The 12,116-nt window shown below is 38.2% G+C and overlaps 1 protein-coding gene and 1 non-coding gene across 4 annotated transcripts in view; both read right to left on the bottom strand.

Moving 5' to 3' along the window:
• The window catches only part of CCDC30 (coiled-coil domain containing 30), a 104,029-nt gene that overhangs the window by 45,208 nt on the left and 46,705 nt on the right, over window positions 1–12,116 (bottom strand). The window lies entirely within an intron of this gene.
• LOC128626689 (U1 spliceosomal RNA) lies at window positions 5,955–6,110 on the bottom strand. The gene has a single exon (XR_008390737.1). It is a non-coding gene; the product is annotated as a U1 spliceosomal RNA (small nuclear RNA).

Consider the following 12,116-nt stretch of genomic DNA (forward strand, 5'->3'; position numbering starts at 1 on the left):
GGTTGAAGCAAAACTTATAACAATGTCTCATGTGGTTCTAATGTATGTAGAGAAAAATTTTAAGACAATTGTATTATAAATGGGGGAGAAAAAGGGATAGAAAGGGAGGTAAGGTTTCTACATTTCACTCAAACTGGTAAAATAATGTTGTGTGTGTTTATTAATACCTTGATAAATCACTGATAAATCTATATAAAGACATACACTCAAAAACACAATAGATACTTAATATGGAATTCTAAAAAATGTTCAAGTAACCCCAGAAAGGTATAAAATAGAGAACAGATTCAAACAGCAGAGAAAACAAATAGAAAAGCAAAAAAGAAAGAATGGCAGAACTAACCCTAACATATTAATAATTATATTATGTGTAAATGTTCTAAATATACTAATTAAAAGACAGATTAGCAGAGTGGACTAAAAAGTTTCTCAAAACAATGATCAGATACAATGTTAAGTAAAACAGCAAAAAAAAACAAACCTCCCTGCAGATTATAGTCTTAATTATGTAAAAAAAATACATATATATTTATGTGTATGGGACAAAAAGACAAAGAAAATTTAGGATATTAATATCTCTCTATGGTGGGACTTATGCATTATTATAATCTCCTTATACTATTTCATGCTTTACAAATTTTTCATAAAAAGCATATATTTATTTTTAAAAGCAGGAAAAAGTTTTAAACTGTGACACTGTATCAGAAGGCAAACTCTTTGCATAATGCTTGCTTGTAGCTACTAATAAGTTTTCCACTCATATCATTTGGAATTGAATGTGAAATTATTGCAGGGGGTGGGGGAGGGGAGAGGTGGGTGAAGTTGGAAATGGATATAAGGGAGGTAAATGGTAATAAAAAAATAAAATAAATTATAGTGATCAAGCCAAATAACATATACCCCCCCCAAATAATTAACGTGATAGGGGATTTTTGCAGTTTACCAGAGTTCCTCTCTCTCTTCCTTTGGGCTTTGAGTGTCTACTTCTGAAACTGGTACTTTAGACATGAGATCTTTACAGGTATTTTCTTTTGTAATTAAATTAGCAGCTGCAGTATGTGTCCCTAAAGTAAAATCATTTAATTGTTCAAATTCTTGTGCAAGCTTCAAGACCTGTGAAGTTAAGTGAAAAGACAGATATTCTATTTTGCATATATTTATGTATAATTGTGAGAAAATATATTGGTTCCATTAAATGATTAAATAGTTAATGCCTGAAGCAATAAATTGACATCCTACTTGCAGTTGTTATACAGTCTAATCCCTTACCACAGGCATAAGGGTGATAAATCCATGGTTTTTAAAACAAAACATTATTTTTGGTCTGGGATTGGCTTCTCAGGATTTTGTTTCATCTTTTAGGAAGAAAAATAAAATGTGTTCTACAGAGTGTCACGCTATTATTATCCATTTTTGTTCTCAAGTTTTGAATGTACTTCATTGATTCATAAATAATATATTGCTACATAAGCATTAGAAAGAATATTGTATGTACATTACAGGTACAAATTTCTTCCAGTCTGATCCTGTTCATTTGAAAACATTTGAATGTGTAAAGGCTTCTAGACTATGGTAGTGGTTCTCAAACTCTAGCAAATAACAGCATCGATCCTCTGAGTCATTTAAACATGTCGTCGCTCGATGCTGCTCCCCCCTGGATTCAGAATCAGTGGTCTGGGCTGGAAGATGGGGGTTTGCACTGGTCTCCCAGGTAATTCTGCTGCAGGTGGATGCTCTGGGAGCCACTGGTCTCTTGTGTAATTTGGCAAAACATTTGTTTAGGATTTCTTTTGTCGTTGTTCCTTTTTTTTTTATTTTTCAGAAAAACATATTCCTGTCCTCAAAGGTTGCTCTTTATAAAATAACAACAGTTCCAGAAGGCAGAAGAGTGGGTGAGGTATAGTTCTCAGAGTGGAAGACGGATGGATCCTCATTGAAGGGTTGCACTAAAATAGACAACCACCCGAGACTCCCATTCTGAGCCCGTCTGAAAATGCGAGGTTTCTGCAGTGGCTGTGATTGACTGTAAGGACACAATGAATGTAATTCTAAAGACTAATTTAAGCTACGTTAGGAGATTCCTTTGTTTCATTTCCTAGGCCTTTTTACTTCTCTGAAGAGAAACTACAGTGTGTGACACAGACCATCATCTCATAAATCCACACAATCTCACGCAAACTATACCCTCGCCAGGGGACAGTGCCACTCTGGAGCTGGGCCTCAGGGGATGGGAAGATATGGATAGGGAAGAGGCTGTAACACATTTCAAGCATTTGAAGCATGCGCAGTATGGTCAAAGGCACTGGTGTGGAATTGAAAACAGGGTATTTGGGCAGGAGTAAGGAGAACGGCCTTACTGGAGTAGGGGCTACAAAATGAGGAGATGAGGAAATACAGTGAGACTGAGGGGAGGAGCCACTTCTGAAGGGACTCGAAAGAGAAGACTTCCCATTAGGCTTGCTTTACTTTTGTAAGCAGGGAAAGAAGAGATTTCAAAATACTACTTAATAACTGTGTATGGCCAGTGTAAAAATGTAAACATTACAGATAATACCTTTGAGTCTCTTAAGAAGAAAGCCGAAAGGAATTTAAATTTGACATTATAGCAACCTGAGAACTGATGAAGGTTTCTGAAGAGGATGGTGACACACTAAAACTGAGTCTTCCCTAGGTATTCTGGATTTGCACGTGATGGTGAACATCTTAGGCAGGTAGATGCTTTGCTCTTTACCATGAAGAAAATTCTATCCGCAGGAGCTCCCATGGTGCAGATGATGCAGAGCAGGGCCAGCTTGGCCACATCTGCACCACAGGGAAATGAAGATATTTGGTCCACAGGCTCCGCCCTACCAACGTTTTGTCTTAGTAGCACAGCTCAGTCTGGTACTCAGCCGGACTTTAAGTGCCATGAAGTATTAAATTGATCGTTCCACTTTATGCACGAGGCCCCAGGGCAGGGAGGACAGAGCTTAGGCTAGAATCGCCAGGCAACTTGCCAGCTGTTTTCATGTCTGTGAGCCCGGTGTTCTTATATGTAAAACTGAGGGTGCTGGCCTTCATGACCATGTCCCATCTGGCTCGAAAATTCTGTGCCTATGAGTCTAGGTATTGTGACTCAAACTAAATGACATAAAAGCTTATAAAACAGGAGCTTTAGTAAATACATAAAATACAACTTTTTTAGCTACTCTCAGCAAGACGACCTTTAAGTCTACAGCATTCTATGTTCTGAAAGTCAACTGGAATATAACAAAAGAATTAGATTCTAAGCAGAAACTTTTAATGAGTAAAAGTTTGGTGGGAAACAATACATCCAGCCTCAAATTATCTCCTCACAAGATATTTATTAAATGCAAAGGGAACAACAATAACTTTACAGGGGAGAAATCTGGCAGATACTGTCTTAACCAACCAAATGATCGAGTTCACATTACTAGTAATGGAACAAAAGGTACCATGTGTCTCTGGATATAAGGCATCAAGGACACAGTATCGCTGCTGCAGTATTCCTGCCAAAAATACCTCAGTTTTATTGTAAGGAAACATCAGACAAACCCAAACTGAGGACATTCTTTAAAATAAATTATCTGTACTCTTAAAACATATCAAAATCATGAACAACAAAGAAAAACTGAAGAACCGTTGCAGATGTAAAGGAAGCACAGAGCGATGTAATATATGCTCCTGGATTGGATCCTGGACAAGAAAAAAATTGTTCTTTTGCCATAGAGTAGAACGATGATAAAATCTGAATATGAGCTGGAGATTAGGTAATAGTACTAAATCAATATTAATTTCTTGATTTTGAGACTTGTACTGTGATAAAGAGATGTCACTGTTTTTAGCAAACATACAAGGAAATATTATATGTAGTGGTAAAGGAGGACTATGTCTGCAAGTTACTCTTGAAGGGTTCAGAAAATAAAGCATGTGTATGTGTGTGTACAGAGGGAGAATGATAAAGCAAACATGGTGCCGTGTTGATACTTGGAGGAGTACAAGCATATGGGAACTCTTTGTACTATCTCTGCAACTTTTTTATAAGCCTGCAATTATTTGAAAACAAGATGGGATTTTTTTGTTTTTGTGTGTTTGTTTTTATGGGAGAGAAAGAGCAAGAGAAAGCCAGATGACCAGCATAGTGATCTGGATCTCTCGTTTTCCTATTACACTCTTCTCACCTCAGTTCATCCTCTGTGAATTTTTTTATTTTGAAAGACAAGATCCTTTAGCAGCTGTGCAGTGTGATGATAAACCACCTTGCTGACAATGTCCCGCAGACAGAGCTTCTATGTAGGCCATGTTCTACGTGTCTCCCCTCCCCTCCCAGGCAACAGACCCTGGGTTCTGGACTTTTCCCTCCCTAGATCACATACTATACAATCTACATCCCGATCCTTCAGCAATGTGCTCCTTTCCTTCAGTTTACCAACTGCATATTGGATACACTAGGCCTTGATTTGACGCTTCACTTTACATGTGGTGTTAAAACAAAACACAATATATTTTAACTGCTGTGCTCTAGCCCTCACTCCTTACCATTTTAATCAAGGTCAACACAGTGATCGATGAAGAAAAATTTCAGCCAGGAGCTGGTGATAACCTGACAGGTGGGCCTCCAGACGTCACACTGCAGGCAACCCCTCCATCTAGCGTCGCACTAACCCTGGTCTGGCCACCACTTTGGTACTTGGCAAACAAACTGGGGCCAGGACATGTAAACGGTTTCCTGATTCTAAATATAAGCCTAATTTCAGTATAACCGAGAAAGATGTTTTGACTGTAAGTTTTAAATTCAAAGACACTTAGGTAACCTTTTATTTGTTCATAATTTTTACAGTGGTCAAATATACCTAACCTAAAATCTGCCATCTTCACCATTTCTAAGTACACAGCTCAGCAGCATCACACATTCACACTGTTGGGCAGCCATCGCCACCATCATCCTGTTATTCTCTGTCTTGTAAAGCAAACTCCACACCTGTTCAACAGTAACACCCCATCCCTCCCTCTCCCTCTCCCTGGTAACCACCATTATACTTTCTGTCTTTATGATTTTGACTGCCTTAAGAATCGTACGTAAGAGACATCACACAGTACTTGTCTTTTTGTGATTGGTCAATTTAACTTCCCACAACGTTCTTAAGGTTCAGCCCTATGACAGCATATTGCAGAATTTCCTCTTTTTAAAGCTGCATAATATTGCACTGCAGGTGTGCGCCACAGTTTGCTTCCCCACGCATCTGCTGGTGGGCACCTGGGTTGTTTCCACATTGTAGACATTGTGATTACGCTGTCGCTATGAACACAGTTGTACAAACATCTCTTTGAGACTCTGCTTGTAATTCTTTTGGGTGTATGTCCAGAGTGGAATTGCTGTATCACAGGATAATTTTATTTTTAAGTAAACCTTTTACTTCATAGTCTTGCGTTCCAAAAATTAAGCCATTAGGAAGCTGATTTAATGTTAAAAATATATTGATCCTAAGAGTGAAGTACTGGCTGAAGTCTGAATATTTATTCTAAAATTCAGCTTGATTTATAACCCATACTATATGGGTAACTTATTTTATAATAATAAAGAAACTCCAATTTCCATGTCATCTCTTACTGAAAATTTATTTCCTTCTATCTTATTTTCATCAGTGATATGTCATATATCAAACATTTAAATACTTAATGACTCAGTCTCACCTTTGTTTCTAATTCAGAATTCTCTCTTTGTAGCAGGTTATAAGCTACTAAAAAATGATCTTCTGCTGCCTCTGGAAGACTTTGAATTTCGTTATAAAGGCATGTGAGTTCTGACTTTGATTTTTGTAATTCCTAATGAAGAAATAAAGATATTCAGTAGAATAAAATAAAGCTTTCCCCATAAAAGGTTTAATATATCTAAAAAGGAGTCTTTGAAATGATTCTGATGAATTTATTTTTTTCTTTTTTTCCTCTTTTTTAAAAAATTTAACAGTCCCCACTACCCCAAATTATGCAGTCGAGTTTCCCACATTTGGGGAAATCGCAGGGGTCAGCACAGCTGGGGTGCAATGAATGAGCCTCACCCTGGGAAAACCACCTTTGTGATCATGGTATCTCCCCTGCCAGGTAAGTATATGAATTTCTTATTTTAAATACAGGGGGTGGGCAAAAGTAGGTTTACAGCTATAATCATGTGAAAGGGTTAATAAGACTATTGCAATAACCCTAACCTGCACGTCTTTTTCCTTACAAATGACTGTCAACTTACTTTGCCAAGCCCCGTATTTCAGCCTGTCCTCTGGTGGCAGACTCCTTTCTTAGTGATTAAAATAAGCTCACTTAAATCAGTTAATTAGACTAAACATTCAATTTGTATGGTTCACAGGTTCAAAGCCCAGGTTTTGCAAGCCATTCCTGCTTTATGCAAGGCTTGCATAAAGATAAATTCTTCAGCAACTCTGACATTGGTTATAGTACTTGTTTTTATTTATTTATTTATTTAATTTAAAAAAATTTATCTTTAGAAGGAAAGGGAAGGAGAGAAGGAGAGAAATATCAATGTACGGTTGCTTCTGGTGCATCCCCTGCTGGGAACTGGCCTGCAACCCAGGCATGTGCCCTGATGGGGAATCGTGTTTTTATTTATTTTTAAAGATTTTATTTATTTACTTTTAGAGAGTAGGGAAGGAAGGGAGAAAGAGAAGAAGAGAAACAGAGCAATGTGTGAGAGATACATGGATCGGCTGCCCTTCACACACCCCCAACACGGAACCTGGCCTGCAACCCAGGCACGTGCCCTGACTGGGAATCGAACCAGTGACCTTTCAGTTCACAGGCCAGTGCTCAATCCACCGAGTCACACCAGCCTGGGCTACAGCACTTGTTTTTAAATGCATCCTTTTAAAAAGTTGCCTTTTCTAGAACAATGTGCTACATGGTTTACCTTCAGTCTTGTGACAACAGGTGGTACGGTAGGGTTATTAAAACTGAGGCTCAGAGAATGTGAATGACCTGTTTCAATTCACACAGCCTGGAAGTGTCCTTGACTACAAAGTATGCTACCTTACTTAATGAAGTATATTCAGTGACTTAATAAACTAAGGTTTCCTGTAATCCTGTTTTTTTTTCCCATAAGAGAAAATACTTTATTTAGATGCAGATTTTTAAAATCAAATTTCTACATCGATGACATGAATACGCAGTATTTGACTGGTGGATGACTGGGGCCTGAGAGTCGGTTGTCCTGCTCTATGAAGGGAATAGGTGATACAGAATTTACTTTAGGAGAGGAGCTACCTTTATATTCCCTAAGTCTTGAAATCAGAGGGTGGAGAATGTTGCTGAGGAAGGTACTGAGCAAAAAGGAGAGAAGGTAAGTAGAGGCCACCCAAAACCACAGGGCAGGTGGGATCAATTTCCTACTTCATTTCATGGAAAATTTCCATAGATTAGCAGGATGGGATTTGAGCAAATGCATTGGCTGACACCCCCCCCCCCCAAAAAAAAACTGACAGTCGCTGTCCTCTAAATTGGTGATCAACTTTCACGAACTCACTTCCACATCTCTCTTCCAGAGATAGGCTCGTCATGTCTCCTGATAGACCTTTCCAAGATGGCAGGACAAGTGGTTAAAAGGAGACACAAGTCCCTGACTTGGTGACCATCAGGATAACCACCTGCTTCTTAAAAGATTCTCATTGGCTAGTGCTGGACCTCATCTAAGGGAAATAGTCACCCCATTATTATTAATAGAAACATATATTCTATAGTTATAAGTTATTTTAAAATAAAAATAAAGGATAACATGGAATCCCTAAATCAGAAATGTAAAAACAAGAAAATAGTGTCCTAAGTGGTGAAATACCTCACTTTCAACTTCCAAAGCCTTCTGCACAGTATTAGGATCAGATGTCGATTGCTTTCTCCCTTCTCTCTCTTCTGACAACTCACTCTCAAATATTTCAATTTTTTCTTGGCTCATTTTCAATATCTGCAAAAGGGTTTTTACATAATTAATCCTATATATAATAATGTTTCCTATATATTCTAATAGTATTTTTCTGCCTAACTCAATTATAAAGCCATCTAGGGGAAAGAGAAAGCTGGGAAAACTAGTGCACAGTACCACGGCCAATTAAGATGCATTTTTCTCTCTAAGCCTGTTTTCTCAACAAGAAAATAGAGCTCATGCTTATCCTATGTTCATTATAGTCATCAGAATAAGAGTAAAATGTGCTTTTGAAAGTATTTTGTAAATTTTAAGCACCCACCAAACATAAGGCCTCATTGAAATCTTACCAAATTGATCATAATAATTGTAAAAATGTTATGTTACTATTTAGTGCTTAACATATGTCAGACATTATGGTAAATGCTTTACACACTTTATCTCATTCTGTTTTTTCTGGATTCCTATGAGGTTGGAACTATTAGTATACTCTTTTAGCAAAGAACTTAGGCAAGACTCAGATATATTATGTAATTTGCCCAAGGTCACACAGCAACCACTGGAATTCAAACCAACGCTAACTTATAAGATCTTGTTTTATTTTATTTAATTTTTATTGAGTTGTAATTGACCTATAACATTATATTAGTTTGGGTTTTACAACATAGTTCAATGTTTGTATATGCTGCAAAATGATCACCACAACAGTCTAGTCAGCATCTGTCACCATACACAGTTAAAAACAATTCGTTTCCCTTGCAATAAGAACTTTCCAGATCCACTCTCCTAGCTACTTTCAAATACGCAACACAGGATTGTTAAGTATAGTCTTCGTGATGTGTATTGCATCCCCCCCTGACTTACTCACTTTATAACTGGATATTTGAATCTTTTGACCCCTTCGCCCATTCCCCTCTTGCCAGCCCCCATGTCACCTCAGGCAAACACCAATCTCTTCTCTATATCCATGGCTGAGTGTTTTGTTTGTTTTTTGCTTCCACATACAAGTGAGGTCATCCAGTATCTGACTTATTTCACTTAATGCCTTCAGGATCCATTCATGTTGTAAATGGCAAGATTCCATATTTTTATGGGTGGATAATATTACACTGGAGATACACGCCAAATTTTCTTTATCCATTCATCCATCAACGAACATTTAGGTTGTTTCAATATCTTGGCTATTGTAAATAGTGTGGTGACAAACATATCTTTTCAAATTAGTGTTTTCATTTTCTTTGAATAGACACCCAGAAGTGGAATCATTGCATCATAGGGTAGCTCTATTTTTAACTTATTGAGGAACCTCCACAGAGTTTTCCACAGTGACTGCACTGACTTACATTCCCACCAACACTGCACAAGGGTCCGTCCCCCTTTCTCCACATCCTCACCAACACTTGCTATTTATTCTTTTCTTGATAATAGCCATTATAACAGGTGTGAGGTGATAGCTTATTGTGGTTTCAATGTGCGGGTCCCTGATGATCAGTGATGCTGAGCATCTTTTCATGTACTTGTTGGCCATCTGTCTTCTCTGGAAAAATGTCTATTCAGATGCTCTGTCCATTTTAAAATCAGATCATTTGGGGGTCTTTGGCTATTGAGTTGTATGAGTTCTTTATATATTTTGGATATTTAGCACCTTATTGGATATATGATTTGCATATATTTTCTCATATTTGGTAGGCTGTCTTTTCATTTTGTTGAAGGTTTCTTTTGCTGTGCAGAAGTTTTCTAGTTTGATGTAGTCCCACTTATTTCTCTTGTAGCATCAGATCCAAAAAATTATCACCAAGACCAGTGTCAAGGAGCTTATCATCTATGTTTCCTTTTTGTAGTTTTATCATTTTAGGTTGTAAATTCAAGTCTTTAGTCCATTTTGAGATGTTTGCATATTGCTGTCCAGTTTCCCCAACACAATTATTGAGAAGACTGTCCTTTACCCATTGTATATTCTTTAATAAAAAAATTAATTATTGTTCAAGTACAGTTTTCTGTCTTTTACTCCCATCCCAGCCCCCCGTCATTTTATATTCTTTTAAAAACTATTTTATTGATTATGCTATTACAGTTGTCCCAATTTTTCCCCCTTTGCCCCCCTCCACCCAGCATCCCCCACTCCCTCTGACAATACCCCCAGCCTTTAGTTCATGTCCATGGGTCATGCATATAAGTTCTTCGGTTACTGCATTTCCTATGCTGTTCTTAATATCCCCCTGCCTATTCTGTTTTACCAATTTGTACTTTTTAATCCCTGCATCTTTTCCCTTATTTCCCCCTCCTCCTTCCCAACTGGTAACCATCCAAATAATCTCCATATCTATGATTCTGTTCTCCTTGTTTGCTTAGTTTGTTTTTTAGATTCAATTGTTAATAGTTGTGAGTTTGTTATCATTTTAATGTTCATAGTTTTCATCTTCTTTTTCTTAAATAAGTCCCTTTAATATTTCATATAATAATGACTTAGCGATGATGACTTTTTTAGCTTTACCTTGTCTGGGAAGCACTATATCTGCCCTTCCATTCTAAATGAGAGCTTTGCTGGATAGAATAATCTAGGTTGTAGGTCCTTGCTTTTTATCACTTTGACTACTTCTTGCCAGTCACTTATAGCCTGCAAAGTTTCTTTTGAGAAGTCAGCCACAGTCTTATGGAAACTCCTTTGCAGGTAACTATCTGCTTTCCTCTTGCTGCTTTTAAGATTCTCTCTTAATTTTTAAATTTGGCATTTTAATTATGATGTATCTTGGTGTGGTCCTCTTTAGGCCCATCTTGTTTGGGACTCTGTGCTTCCTGGACTTGTATGTCTATTTCCTTCACAAAATTAGGGAAGTTTTCTTTCATTATTTTTTCAAGTAAGTTTTCAATTTCTTGTTCTCTCTCCCCTCCTTTCAGCATCCCTATGATGTGAATGTTGGTACATATGAAGTTGTCCCAGAGGCTCCTTACCCAATCCTCACTTTTAAAAATTCTTTTTTGTTCTTGCTGTTCTGATTGAATGTGGTTTTCTTCCTTATGTTCCAAAACCATTGATTTGAATCCTGGCTTCATCCACTCCACTGGTAATTCCCTGTAAATGTTTCTTCATTTCAATTCATGTAACCTTAATTTCTGATTGGATTATTTTTGTGCTTTTAAAGTACCACTGAGTTCCTTGAGCATCCTAATAAAAACTGTTTTGAACTCTGCATTTGATAGATTGCTTATCTCCATTTTGTTTAGTTCTTTTTCTGGAGTTTGCTCTGTTCTTTAATTTGGGTCATATTTTTTTTTGTCTCCTCATTTTGGCACCCTTGGTGTGCTTGTTTCTATGTAGTAGGTAGAGCTGCTTTGACTCCCTGTCTTAGTAGTGTGGCCTAATGTAGAAAAGCCACTGTTAACTGCTTGGGTGGGCACATAAGTTGGATGGAGCAGAGCCTTGGATAACTGCCAGGGCAGGGCAACCCATGCGAACCGGGTTGATGGAGTCTTGAATATGGTGCTACCACACTGTGGCTGTGTGTGGCAGAAGGCCCAGAAAAGGAACAGTGGCTGCTGCCTGGCCTCTGGAGTTTTGTCTGGGAGGAAGCTGTCCCCTGGCTCTTGCCTTGATGCCAGACACTTTAGTTTCTTCCTATATGACACTGTGGCCTTCAAGGTGCTGCCCTGGTGCTGGATCCCAGAGAGAGTGAGTCTGCATAAGTTTATTTGGGCCCTTTAAGAGATCCCTGAGAATCCTGCAGTTTCTTCCACTCCTCCAACACCCACTGGTTTTTACAACCAGAAATTGTGGGGATTTGTCTTCTTGGCCCTGGAACCCTGGGCTGGGTGGTCTGGTGTGGGGCGGGGATCCCTTATTCCTAAGGTATCCCTCCCAACTTTTAGCCACCATACTCGGGTGTGGAACTACCCTGTTCTGTGTCATCATGTCTCCATGTCTCCTACCCATCTGAATGAATGTGACTACTTTAATTCCTTGGTTGTCAGACTTACATATGGCTTGATTTTCTGACAGTTCTGAGTAACAGCTTTTTTGTAGTTTAGTTGTAATTTTTGCTGTGGTTGTGTAAGCAGGTGAGCCATGTTTACCTATGCCTCCACCTTGACCAGAAGTTCTCATTGCATATTCTTGACTCCTTTGTTGTATCTTAGTTGACCACATATGCATGGGTTTATTTCTGGACTCTCCATTCTGTCTCACTGATCTATG

The sequence above is a fragment of the Artibeus jamaicensis genome, unplaced genomic scaffold, assembly GCF_021234435.1.
Source record: "Artibeus jamaicensis isolate MK-2021 breed Jamaican fruit bat unplaced genomic scaffold, CSHL_Jam_final scaffold_847, whole genome shotgun sequence".
Classification (NCBI taxonomy): Eukaryota; Metazoa; Chordata; class Mammalia; order Chiroptera; family Phyllostomidae; genus Artibeus; species Artibeus jamaicensis.